Below are 13,893 nucleotides of genomic sequence, written 5' to 3'. Positions count from 1 at the left end.
TACCCCATGACACTACAGCCCTTGAAGGGCCTTGGCCTACCAAGCGACCGCTGCTCAGCCCCGCAGGCCTGCAGATTACGAGGTGGTCAGCACGACGAATCCTCTTGGCCGTTATTCTGGGCTTTCTAGACTGGGGCCGCCATCTCACCATCAGATAGCTCCTCAATTCTAATAACGTAGGCTGAGTGGACCTCGAACCAGCCCTCAGGTCCAGGTAAAATTCCCTGAACTGGCCGGGAATCGAACCCGGGGCCCCCGGGTAAGAGGCAGGCACGCTACTCCTACAACACGGGGCCGGCACTTGGAATCATTTAACTATGTTAAAAGGATTGAATGGCAATCGTTATCTTCACTGAGAGTATGATGTCTCCTTTGTAGAAGATAATGAGTTGCGAACCGTCCGGCTCTTTAATTACTGCCCTTCGGTTCAGAGGGTCCCATGTTCGATTCCCGACTGGGCCGAAGATTTTAACAGGGTATGGTTAATTCGTACGGCTTAGGGACTGCATGTTTGTGTCTGTCCCAACACATCACGCAACCAACCACTACAGAAACACATAATAATGAATAGAATAGAATACTCCCATCCCCTAGTTCCTAATCGCCAGGAACTGGGAAATGAGTAATCATTTATTGAAATCCAAATAATTTGAAAATGCATAATTTTGTTACAATTAATTTATCTATTACTACCTTAAATATTAAAATTATGCCAACTCACTAATTATACCCGATCTCTAAACTGTCGTTCAAAGGATTTTATTTCATTTTTTATTTTTGTCCTAGACGTTAACATTGTTATATAGTGTAGGACAACATGTATCATCATCATCATCATCATCTGTTTACCCTCCAGGTTCGGTTTTTCCCTCGGACTCAGCGAGGGATCCCACTTCTACCGCCTCAAGAGCAGTGTCCTGGAGCTTCAGACTCTTGGTCAGGGGATACAACTGGGGAGAATGACCAGTACCTCGCCCAGGCGGCTTCACCTGCTAAGCTGAACAGGGGCCTTGCGGGGGATGGGGAAGATTGGAAGAGATAGACAAGGAAGAGGGAAGGAAGTGGCCGTGGCCTTAAGTTAGGTACCATCCCGGCATTCGCCTGGAGGAGAAGTGGGAAACCACGGAAAACCACTTCCAGAATGGCTGAGGTGGGAATCGAACCCACCTCTACTCAGTTGACCTCCCGAGGCTGAGTGGACCCCGTTCCAGCCCTCGTACCACTTTTCAAATTTCGTGGCAGAGCCGGGAATCGAACCCGGGCCTCCGGGGGTGGCAGCTAATCACGCTAACCACTACACCACAGAGGCGGACCAACATGTATCATATCCCTAATAATTCTTGTTAGTGCAAGTATTTATGTGTGTCACTAGTCCGAACAGTGTTATCCTTAGCTTACAATAGACATTATGAATGAATGAATGAATGAATGAATGAATGAATGAATGAATGAATGAATGATTAATAAATAACCTGTATTATCTCCCAGTCACGATTAACCACCAACTGGGGAGAGAGATTTTACGTAATAATGAATACATCCCTACAATAGACTTGGCGTCAGGAAGGGCATGACCGAGCTCCATAGCTGCAGTCGCTGAAGTGCGGCCAGTATCCAGTATTCGGGAGATAGTAGGTTCGAACCCCACTGTCGGCAGACCTGAACATTTTTTCCGTGGTTTCCCATTTTCACACCAGGCAAATGCTGGGACTGTACCTTAATTAAGGCCACGGCCGCTTCCTTCCCACTCCTAGCCATTTCCTGTCCCATCGTCGCTATAAGACCTATCTGTGTCGGTGCGACGTAAAGCAAGTAGCAAAAAAAAAAAAAAAAAGGAAGGGCATGCGGCTGTAAAACAGGGCCAGATCCCCATGTGCAACACATTTCACACCCGCGACCCATCAGCGTGGGAAAAGCAGTAGAAAAAGAATGATTCGCACACCACCACTGACTAATGATCTACAAACCGGGCTGAGTGGCTCAGACAGTTGAGGCGCTGTCTTTCTGACCCCAACGTGGCAGGTTCGATCCTAGCTCAGTCCGGTGGTATTTGAAGGTGCTCATATGCATCAGCCTCGTGTCGGTAGAATTACTGGCACGTAAAATAACTCCTGTGGGACAAAATTCTGGCAACTAGGCGTCTCCGCAAACCGTCAAAATAGTTAGAGGAGCGTAAAAACTGATCACACACACGCACACACACTGATCAACAAATTTTTATTGTCTGCTATGTTATTGTTATTGTCATCCTGACTGGTCTATCAAATAACTTGGTGAGCTGAGAGAATTCCCATCGTGCACGTGTCTAAAGAATCCGTACGTGCTGACTACTGCTGTAGGCTACATGTCACAGCTGAGTAATGTAATGATTTCACCCGTAAGCTCCGTGCGTCCGCTTTTGGAATGTGATCTCTCATAGTCAAAAAGTGCATCTTCATCATCATCCCAATAACACTAATACTACTACTACTAATAATAATAATAATAGTAATACTAGACAAAGTGTAAATATCTTACATCTACAATTGCTGACGATAGCTAGCTAATCGAAGAGATGAACTTAGGATTCATAAAGCCTTGGCGAAGATATGATCGACTTTAGGACGGGTGTCAGCTGCGTTCGTAGGATGAAAGCCCATTTCAAGGATTTCTTTTGCAATTTCTTATTGTTTCGGAAAGACCCATTTGCTCGATCTTCGTTGGAATTTGCGGTCACCATGTATCCCTGCACTTTGTTACGTATTCAGAATATGGTTGCACTTGGGCAAGGCGGAAGTAGGTTTTGTTTATCGCAGAAGTTAGAGGACAACGGGCGAGCAACAGGTACGTCAGTAGACTGATTGTGAGTACAGTTATCACAAGAGTTTCGCATTACCGATAGGACGAGATGGATTTTAGAGTAACATTTGTGAGTGCTAGAAATGCTAAATCAGTAGGACGAATTCAAAGTGGAATGTGTGTTGATCATTCTGGGCCTAGCGACGTAGAGCTAAGGGAACTACTGTGTCACCCGAACTGAGTTGTTATGGATTTTGCCGTCTACTGTAGGCTACCTGGCAACAGAGCCGAATGAAAGAGCGCCGGGCATAAACAAGTAGTAGTTCCTGGAATGGCCGAGTGCAGTCACAGTTTAAACACGTAATACCTGCATGCAAAACATTCACTTTCGTAAGGCCGTCTAGTCTTGTTCAGTTTAGGAACCTTCCACCCCAGCTTTGCCTCCCAAGTGAATTCTTGATTCAAAATTGTCGAGTCAGTGAACTCAAAGTACGAACTATTTACGATAATGGAGAGGACTTGGTCTACAATTTCAGATATTTTTGGAAAACCCTCTTTATTGAGACCAAACCAAACCAAACCCCATGGTACTACAGCTCTTGAAGGGCCTTGGCCTACCAAGTGACCGCTGCTCAGCCCGAAGGCCTGCAGATTACGAGGTGTCGTGTGGTCAGCACGACGAAATCCTCTCGGCCGTTATTCTTGGCTTTCTAGACCGGTCTTTATTGGGACATATGCATGAATTTTCGGTCAGCAAGTATTCACGCACCCTTGAAGAAGAATTTGTTTTACGTCGCACCGACAGGAAAGGCCTAGGAGTGGGAAGGAAGTGGCCGTGGCCTTAACAAAGGTACAGCCTCAGCATTTACCTGGTCTGAAAATTGGAAACTACGGAAAACCATCTTCAGGGCTGCCGACAGTGAGTTTCGAACCCACTATCTCCCGGATGCAAGCTCACAGCTGCGCGCCCCTAACCGCACGGCCAACTCGCTCGGTGCCGTATAATTAAGTCGCAATTGCATACCCAGCTCGTCCCACCTTGACAATATTCTATCAGTTGTGACCTGGTGGGAGCGAAAGTAAAGGACTAAAGAACTGAATGCGCAATTTATTAGAATAACTAGCAAATGTACCCGTGCCTCGCTACGGTATTCTACATTGTATACGACTTTCTCCGTAAATTACTGCAAAAGCAGTGAGTAAGGTTATATTTTTTATACTCGTATGACAGCTGGAATAATAAAATTTGGCTAACATATGGCCACTGGTCGTGGCAATGTGCTTGCCGAATGTAATAATCCTATAATTCCTATAAGTGTGTCAAACGATTACATATACCTGTAAAAAGTACCAAATTAACTTGAAATCGAGAAATACAGCTCTATTTAACGTATAAGGAATAGGGATACGACAAAAAGTCATAGGACCAAAGTTGTAGATCTCTCCAAATTGAACTGCGATTGTGCTATCTGTTTTGCAATACGACTTACCGTTTAGCCACTAATTATCCCGAAGCGAAGGTCTGCACCGTCATTCATATTTCCATTCATATTTCGATATTTTCCGTGGCCAAAACTTATATATTTCAACAGCTTGGAATTTTTCTTCAAAGAAAAGAGTGTCAAGGTTTCGGGATTAGCACTCGCATACATACGGAGTAATTAAAGAAGAAAGTAATACAGTTACGGAAGTTTAAATAAATAGAAAATAGGATTATAACTGAGGACAGCCGTATAGGACAAATAAGTAAATACCAACTGGATTATTGGAAAATTTAATACCCCTCAATAAATTGTGAGGGCATGAGTTACGGATATAAGAAGGCGGTAACAGAGGAGAAATTTATGCGCAGGGATTCTTAGGTAAACAGATAAGATGACTTATGCTGTTATTACTTAAGCCTAAAGAGGCAAGGCAGAGGCAAGAAATTAAAGCGGAAAGCAGAAGTAGAATAGAAATACAGTAAAAATTTTAGCAAATGCCTGAAAACACATTACGGTGTGAAATAATGTGCCATACTCCACGGTACTGTTCAAATATTAACAACGCCCCTTTATGCTATTCGAGGACGATTGTAACCTCCAACGGTATTCCGCCAATATCCCGTAGAATGGCCGGTTGAGCCTCTCTTGCTGTCTGCCCAAGGAACAACCATGAGTTTACGGAAATGATGACGAAAATGGCAATACGTTACTTCCCAGCTGGAAATCAATCACAGACGTTGCCAAGGTAACCTATAGGTTCGTTGTCGGTGTGTCGGTCACTTAATGCAGAACATGAGACCCACAGAAAATATTAATTTTCTCCGTCATTTGAAGAGTAAGCGAAATTATGTACATAACAATAGTTGTTTATAATGAAGGGACGTTTCACATACAGTCCATGGATTTTACGGAAAATCAATAGTATAAGAGAAAATGGAAGAAAAGTGTTCTGGTTTCCCTATAAATCCCTGTCTATTCAGAGTTTCTTAAATCATATGCAAACCAAAACCTTCCCCGGGATGAATATACTGTAAATATGAAGTTTGGTCGAGATCTATCAAGCCGTTTCACCGTGATTGTGGAACAAACAGACAGATACGAAAAGTAAAAACCACATATACGATCTTGAATTGACCTAAAAGGGATATATATATCTGAAACAATGGCAAGACAAGTGAAATTACAGACAGTGGACCCCCTATAACTTTAGATAATGCACGACGTAATCCAGGCCACATTATGTTAGTCCGCTAAATAGTCTTCAATTAAGTTTGATTGAAGTGTTTACTGGTCTCTGACTGTCCTAGATTAATTAATAGCAGTAAACATCACACAAATAATCGACTGCTCTCGTGCATTGTCTTATAAGAATGAAGGGCAATGGAACGACTACGCAGCTCACGAGTTCCAGATAATTAGCGACCACTGGTAACAATCACGAGACTGGCGAGGCGAGCCTCTGACAACAAGCAATCGCAGTAAACCGTGATCAGTTGTTGGAGCACCTCTGCATATGAATGAGGTAATGTGGCTAATGTTAGAAAGAGCTCGTCTACTGTGACGAAGTTGGAATGAAGAACCAATTCTCCGTGGATCAGTGGCAGGTGTTGGCCTCGAGATCCCATGATTGCAGGTTCAAGCCTTCAGAGTTAGACGGAAATAGGGGGTGAAGCTCTGCTTGATCGATTCTCTGTGTATCAGTAGTAGAGATCGAATAATTGGATCTGAAGTTCGCGAGTTGAAACCCAGCAGAAGTAGGCGGTGTAGATTAAGGGCGAGGTGTCGGCCTCTGGATTCTATGATAGCAGGTTTAAACCCAACAGAGCTGGACAGAAATCAAGGACAACAGCTCTTCCATGATAAATTCTCTGTATTTTGACATTCGGGTGGTTTTAAGCGCGGCAGAGCTAGACAGATAAATGATTTGGTTTTGACTGATATTGGCTGTGTAACACTGTTATAAAACGAAGGTTTATATAATAATAATAATAATAATAATAATAATAATAATAATAATAATAATAATCTTCAAGGTGTTTAAACGTTGCTTTTTCCTTCTTGCTAGGGATTCTTCAGCCTCTAACTTCTTTAACAGTTCCTCCGCAGAAATTTTAGGCCTTCCTCGGGGAAGATCCTTTACCCCTGCGAATTTTGTCCTGGAATTCACTCTGTCCTACACATTCTTCGTTTCAGATCCTGGTGCATTTCTTGAAGCCAAGGAATTTATGACTTGCAGGATGAGAATTTTGTTCGCTAGCCTTCTTGTACCTATTCTTTTCATTTGCCCACAAAATATCAGTGCTCTCTTAGTCATGCTTTCTCTTCCAGCTTTTCTTAGAGTTGCTTGTTTAACCACAGATGGAATGTGAATACATCTCCGGAAACTTTACAACACTAGAACTATCACGAAGAACTTCTCCATCTCTCTCCAAAATTCCCATTCTGGCTAAGGTTTCTACGTTGATAGAGGCATTCTGGCTTTTTAATAATGATGATAATAATAATAATAATAATAATAATAATAATAATAATAATAATAATAATAATAATCACCATCATCATCCAAGGATTTATAAAGGGCCCAAATTGTGTAAATCTACTCGTCAGAGACCAGATTGTAAATGTTTAGTTACGAACTCAACAGACATTTTGAACTTGTGCCATGTCTGGGGAAACGACGAGCTTGTTCTTCCTCATTCCGAATTGTGTGTGTTAACTTACATTCTCTCTTAATTTATTGAATTGCCCTTTAAGTTTTTGTAATTTCTATCATTTAAAGTTATGCAAGTTCTAATTAAAATGAATATAGATTGTGAAACTTGTTAGATGTAAAAAAAAAAGCCATAATAAACTCAAGCTTGCCAGTATGAATGAAACGGCCTACCTATCTGTGCATCTGTCCTGATAATTACCTGGCGGTGATTGTACCCTCCAAAACTACAGGGTAAAATAGAACGCGAAACTACTGCCAGCAATGACAAAGAAAATCGACGTAATTCAATTAAGTTGTTTCGAAGTAATGGTGTGCTGCTTTTCAACGTGGCACTGCACTGGTAGATTTCTGGTAATCGCAGGCATAGGAATGGGCTGGGATGGTAGAGGTCTTGATCTTAATTAAGGAGCAGCTATTGACCAGACGAAAAACTGGGAAAATATGGGAAATTTCTTTCGGGGTTGTTGACGCTGCGCTTCGAACTCACCATCTCCTGAATATACGATTTTGTTACTGCTTACGATCCCTACCAGGTCGCCAACTCGCCAATATTTCGACCTCAGCAAGTGTAAGTGTTCTGTTGTATATTGCAATTGAATTGTCTACTAAAATTATCCTACTTGTGCTTTATTTTCTTGTGCCGTCCTCTTGGTCTAGGGTAGCGAGCCTGACTTCTGCCTAGAAGCCATGGGTTCGGTTCCTGGTGGGGTCAGGGAATTTTACCGAGTCTGTTTCAAGGTTCACTTAGCCTACAGGAGAACAATTGAGTAGCTACCTCATGGTGATATAGCGGTGTCTGTCGAGAAAGCCAAAAATAACAGTTGAGAGGATCGTTGCGCTGACCACGTTTCACCTCATAATCTGCAGACCCTCGAGATGGGCAGCGGTAACCTCGAAGGCCAAGTCCGATGAAAGCCGTGGTGCCATGGGGTTTGGTGTGGTCATTGTCTTCTTTCCTTTTTCGATATACATGATAGATGAAATGATAGACGTCCCATGATGTTCCATGAATTGTATTGTGCTAGTAAAACATGGTTGGTATTGTTTTGATGACATTCTCGAATATGTAGTGAATGAAAAACAAATAGGCTACAGAGTTTCAGTCAGAACAATAATGTTTAGTAACATATTTCTCAGAGTGTGAATGGAAAGCTCTATAACTTTTAAATCGACTAAGTTGCAACGTAAAAGATATCTTTAACAGAAATTGTCTCTCAAATAATACAACTACACTTGGTGGGTCTATTAATCTAGTCCTGAACGATTGCCTCTTATTTATCATTGGATTAATGAATAGGACCTTGTTTAATAATCTAAGAATTTCCTTGAATGCTTGTTCTCACCAATTCGTTTATGTGTAGACAATATTCATAATCTGTCACGCAAGTTCATTACAAGCATCATAAGAGAACGCATCCAATAATTTAAGTTTTTATAATTGTTTTAAGCTGAAATGATAGTTATTTATATTACTAATTATATCTACAAAGAATCAACGTGCACGATAATAATAATAATAATAATAATAATAATAATAATAATAATAATAATAATAATAATAATAATAATAATAATTTTGTGTCGCTATTTCTAGCTGAGTGCAGCCCTTGTAAGGTAGACCCTCCGATGAGGGTGGGCGACATCTGCCATGTGTGGGTAACTGCGTGTTATTGTGGTAGGGGTGGTGGTGTTTATGTGTGGTGGGTGAGTAGCAGGGATGTTGGGGACAGCACAAACATCCAGTCCCCGAGCCGAGGGAATTAACCATTTAAGGTTCAACTCTCCGACTCGGCATTCGAGAGAAGGTGGGTGCAAACCCCATATCGTCGTCGAACTACATTTCCTCTTCACATTCGTTGTCTGCATGCGGTTCATACTATATATTTTACAGCCTAGAACATGAAAATGACAATATAATGTAGAAAAGAATATACTGGCTAGTATGTTTGGATGGAAGTTGTAATTTACCCACGTCCAAGATCGAACTATTCAAATTTTCTTCCGGGTCCTCTCGTGAGGTGCGAATTAATGCCAACGCTTATTTTAGCAGGGTGCTACTGTAATCGTGCATAAAATAACAAAAATAAAAGCAAAGTCATCTCCGTACGGGCCGCGAAGGCCCGTGGAGGGGTGGAAAGTAAATGCTTACACTATCCGTGACGTCGGCACTTGGTAGGGTAGCGTGGTTAGCTCAGCGCAGGGCCGCTTTTGTCACTCAGGAATTAACCTGGTACTCATTGTTGGTGTAGGCTGAGTAAACCTCAGCGCCATGTGCATCTATGGGAGTGGAAACGTATTTTTCGACTTCCTGACGGGGAATCGAACCCACTTCCTTCCGGGTAAACCGAGCACACCTGTACAGCCTCGGCCAGGCAGCCCCTAGTGAAAATAAAACCTCTAATAAATTATTGCCTCACATAGTCTATCTTAATTTACTGTTAAAAAAGAGACTGATTAATCGTTCATGCCGCTGGCAAGAATTGTAATGATGAACGATGCGTTAGGCAACATTCCAGTGTCTTCACGGAGTGCTTGCCTCTCGACAGACGAGTTTCTCCTAACAGCTCTGTTTTACTCCACTCCTACCTGTCTCAGTAAACAATAAGTAGGGTTTCTGACCTTTAATTACAATAAATTATGTTCGATTTTTGAAAGGAGGTACACTCTATGTCATAATTATGGTTCCGATGTTCAGGAAAATTCATATTTCATTCCTGAGGTCACTTTAACCGAAATCTGAAAAATAACTGTGCATGATGGGTTCTGACCCCGTTTAAAGCAATTTTATCTTGCATATAAATGCATATTTCGGTCATTTTATTGCTCTGCTCATATTTTTCTCATTTTCGTGATATAAAGTCGTATTTGGTTAGCCCTATATTTTGAGAATTTTTGTTTAAATTGAGGCCGTTTTCAACAAGGTACATCTTACCTGCATCGGTTTTCAAACACAGCATTTCAAAATGTATTTTTCTTATTTTCTCGAAAGAGATAGGTAGCAGGTTTAGAAGATATGATTCCGAGAAAGCATGCTAATGTATCACTTTTCGTTATATTTTTAGGAAAACAGAATTAGAACTGCACCTCAGGGCTATGATACTGAATAAATGTATAAAGTTTTAATTTACCTACTGTAGCTCTGTCAGTTTGCACGATGAAATGTGTCTGCTTTATTATCGCTAATCACTGTTTGATACGTCTAATGTTAGTAATACTTGCTACCTATCCCTAAACCGGGCGAGTTGGCCGTGCGGTTAGGAGACTGCAGCTGTGAGCTCGCATCCGGGAGATAGTGCGTTCGAACCCTGGCGACACAGATATGTCTTATGGCGACGATGGGATAGGAAAGGCCTAGGAATTGAAAAGAAGCGGCCGTGGCTTTAATTAAGGTACAGCCCCGGCATTTTCCTGGTGTGAAAATGGGAAACCACGGAAAACTATCTTCAGGGCTGCCGACAGTGGGGCTCGAACCCACTATCTCCCGATTACTGAATACTGGCCGCACTTAAGCGACTATAGCTATCGAGCTCGGTCAGACTGTGTGCAACCTGGGAGTTGAGGTATTACTACTACTGCTACCTTTACGTCCCACTAACTACATTTATGGTTTTAGGAGACTCCGAGGTGCCAGAATATTATTCCACAGGAGTTTTTTTTTTTTTACATCCTAGCAAATCTACACACACGAGGCTTGCGTATTTGAACACCATGAAATACCACTGGACTGAGCCAGGTTCGAATTCGCCAAATCGCGGTCAAAAAGCCAGCACTCAACATGAATGGATCATTCAGCCCTGTTATTTTTATTATTATTATTATTATTATTATTATTATTATTATTATTACTGACAGGCCTCATGGTCTAGAGGAAGCAAGTATGCCTCTTACCAAGCAGGCCTGGGTTAGATTCCTGGCCAGATCAAGGAGTTTTACCTTGATGTGGAGGCTGGTTCGAGGTCCGTTCAGATAACGTGAGAACAATATTGAGAAGCCACCTGACTATGAGATAGCTTCCCTGGTCTAGAAATCCAAAGAAAACAGCTGATAGGATTCGTCACGCTGACCACGCGTCACCTTGTGATCTGCAGGTTGGGCTGAGCAACGGTCACTTGGTTGGCCAAGGACCATCATGGTTACATCCCGCGTGGTCTGTGTGGTCTGATACCGTGGTTAGCCGGTTCGAGTCCCGATGTTGTGAAATAAATCATTAGAATGTTGGCCAGAAAGGAGATGTGGTGATAGCCTACACAATTTATAATCACTCATGTAAAGTGCATGCAGAAAGCATGGATTCAACTCCAAACTTCTCCGTAATGTTCATATGAAGTGAGGGCATATGACGCTGTTGTGATTCGTACGTCGGATGGCGACGTTAAGCCTTGAGTAGACCCCTTTGTGTTATTCAACAGAAGTGAGCTGTGAGACGATACTGGGTTTCACCCTCCACCTGCCTCATTCTCATCATCATCATCATCATCATCCCACATCTAGACCCGTAGGGCATCAATGAATGTCAAATAAAAAGACCTGTGGCAGGTGAACCGAACTTGTCTTCGGACCCTCCTGATCTTATAGCCATACGATAAATAAACAAAGTAACGGTTGTTGTGCAATGAGGTTTTAACACTACTACTACTACTACTACTACTACTACTACTAATAATAATAATAATAATAATAATAATAATAATAATAATAATAATAATAACGTAGAATATATCTAGTTTCGGAACCATACTTTCGCCAGTGAGCGTTACAAAAGGTGAAAGTATTGTAATTAAAATACCTAATTTGTAGACAAGGCGCGCGACCACAATGCTCAGTATCTCATTGCAAAGAGGATGGACCGATGTACTCAACAACAAGTCTATGTCATCGGTATGACGCCACCGAGTTACGTAATAACGCCGCCATATTGAGGTACTAAATTTGCTATACCATGCGGCTAACAACTCCGGCGTAGTAGCACGTCGTGTGAGCTGTCATTCGATTCATCTCACTGATTTCTACAAGTATTTTCTTCTTCATTCCTGACCGTCTATGTGCCCGGAACGGACACTCCGAATACCACTCAGGGTCGGCTCTTCTGATCCTCAGAGTATTCCCTTCGGTTTGATGACTGCGCCACTGGAATGCCGTTTCTCTTCTAAGCCTTTTCGGCTGTTCGCCACCACGTTGCTCTAGGACAGGACCTCTCGAACGCCCAAAATCTCACGCGTGCAAACTGGAGCGCAGAGTGCCTGTGCACAGTGCATCGGTCCCACTCGGCTCGCCTCGGACCAACGCTTCGTCTCTGGGCTACTCGGCTAAGCTCGGCTCAACTTGGCTCGGATGTGGAACGTTACGGAGCAAGTGAGGAAGAAGGAGACAGGCGGAGCGAGCGAGACAGGCGTGGGGAAAGATAGAGACAGCGCTGTTGCTCCAAATCGAGGAGTGGGGGTCTGCACTCTGGTCAACCAAGCGAAGTCGTCCTTTGCACCATGCACAGTGCATGCACCAGGTGCATGAACTCTGAGAGGCCCTGCTCTAGGACGTCCTTGCCCTCTCCTTGGTTACTCGATGGCAAGAGCTTTCAGTACGGGATGATCTTTATCTCGACGTTGTACGTACCCGTACCAGCGCAACTCCCGCTCCTCTAGTGTCTCACTAATAAAGGCGGTATTAAATAATCCTCGCACATGCTCATTGCGCTGACCATCGCAGCATCCGTATCTCTGTGACGTGCATTTGCCGATCATGCTGTTTCTGCCTTGCCCAACATTCAGAGCCGTACATGATGGACGGACGAAATGGCGTTTGCTGACTGGTGTCTTGTGTGACAGGCAGATGCCTAAGAAGTGATTTATACAAGTATACTGCGAAAGAAAGCAAACAGTGAAAATTTGAAAAATAAATTGGTGAGAAGTGAGAATATTTTTCTTTCGAAAAACATCGCTACACATGGACAATAAATGGCTTCAGATTCATCCGAAACGCATTCGAGAGGATGAAACTGCTTTTTATAATTCCAGAATTATCATTGTCGACAGTCAAAAGGCTTATTGGGAGCGTCTCAAAATTCAAAGGCCAAGCGTCGTGAGTTCCGCTCTCCAACTGAGCACATCTACTGCCTCATTGGTGGAAAATGATTTGGAACTAATGAGTATGGATACTGATCAACCTGGTGATGATGAAGAGACTCGCTTCTTCTCATATAACAAACCCATTATACATCTATTTTGTCTCGAAGTTGTGTACATTTCTTTAGAATTAAGAAATATCAACAGTGAACCCTACTGACTAACTATTCTATTTCGACAACACTACCCCGCTTACGTATTCTGCTTCAAAACTTACGACCGTGACTCCAATATAGCCCCGTTCGATTTCTTGTTAATCTCAATCGAATGATGGACAGCTTAATCAGACAAGAAAGCAAAATCGATACAAAGACGTTCTATAGCCCGATATGAGGAAGTGTCAAATTAACATCGACCACTGAGAAGATGTGGCAACATGTTGTTCACGAGGACCTTCAACAATCTGAATTGCACCGTCAGCTTCGAAGACAAAAGAGATCGTAGGAAAGAACGAGAAAGTGAGAGAAGAACTGACCGCCAGGCTGTATAACAACAATGAGCTTCGGTGGATTTGATGTGCCAATATTGAAGCGAAGCTGTTGCTACTTCTACTTCTTTATCATGCCATCCTTTCCATGGCGTAGCTCAGGCTATGAATCCTGATATTCTGCTAAATGATGTGTAACGTTCATCCTGCCTTAATTCTGTAAGATCATCTCATCAGCCTGAGCAACCTTCTCATCGGTCCTATTCATCGACTGAATTGAAGAAAAGTTTTCATCCAAGCAGCACGCCTTCATCACAATGTATCTCCTTAGCCGCACTACTCCAGTGAATTTCGAACTGTTATTACATATAC

General features: G+C 42.5%; 1 protein-coding gene across 1 annotated transcript in view; it reads left to right on the top strand.

Annotated features, from left to right (window-relative positions):
* The window catches only part of LOC136867261 (alkylglycerol monooxygenase), a 171,015-nt gene that overhangs the window by 44,498 nt on the left and 112,624 nt on the right, over positions 1 to 13,893 (top strand). The gene's annotated exons all lie outside the window — the stretch shown is intronic.

Source organism: Anabrus simplex, chromosome 3, assembly GCF_040414725.1.
Source record: "Anabrus simplex isolate iqAnaSimp1 chromosome 3, ASM4041472v1, whole genome shotgun sequence".
Taxonomy (NCBI): Eukaryota; Metazoa; Arthropoda; class Insecta; order Orthoptera; family Tettigoniidae; genus Anabrus; species Anabrus simplex.
Note: the sequence above shows the minus strand (reverse complement) of the source record. Positions and strands in the feature narration are given on the sequence as shown.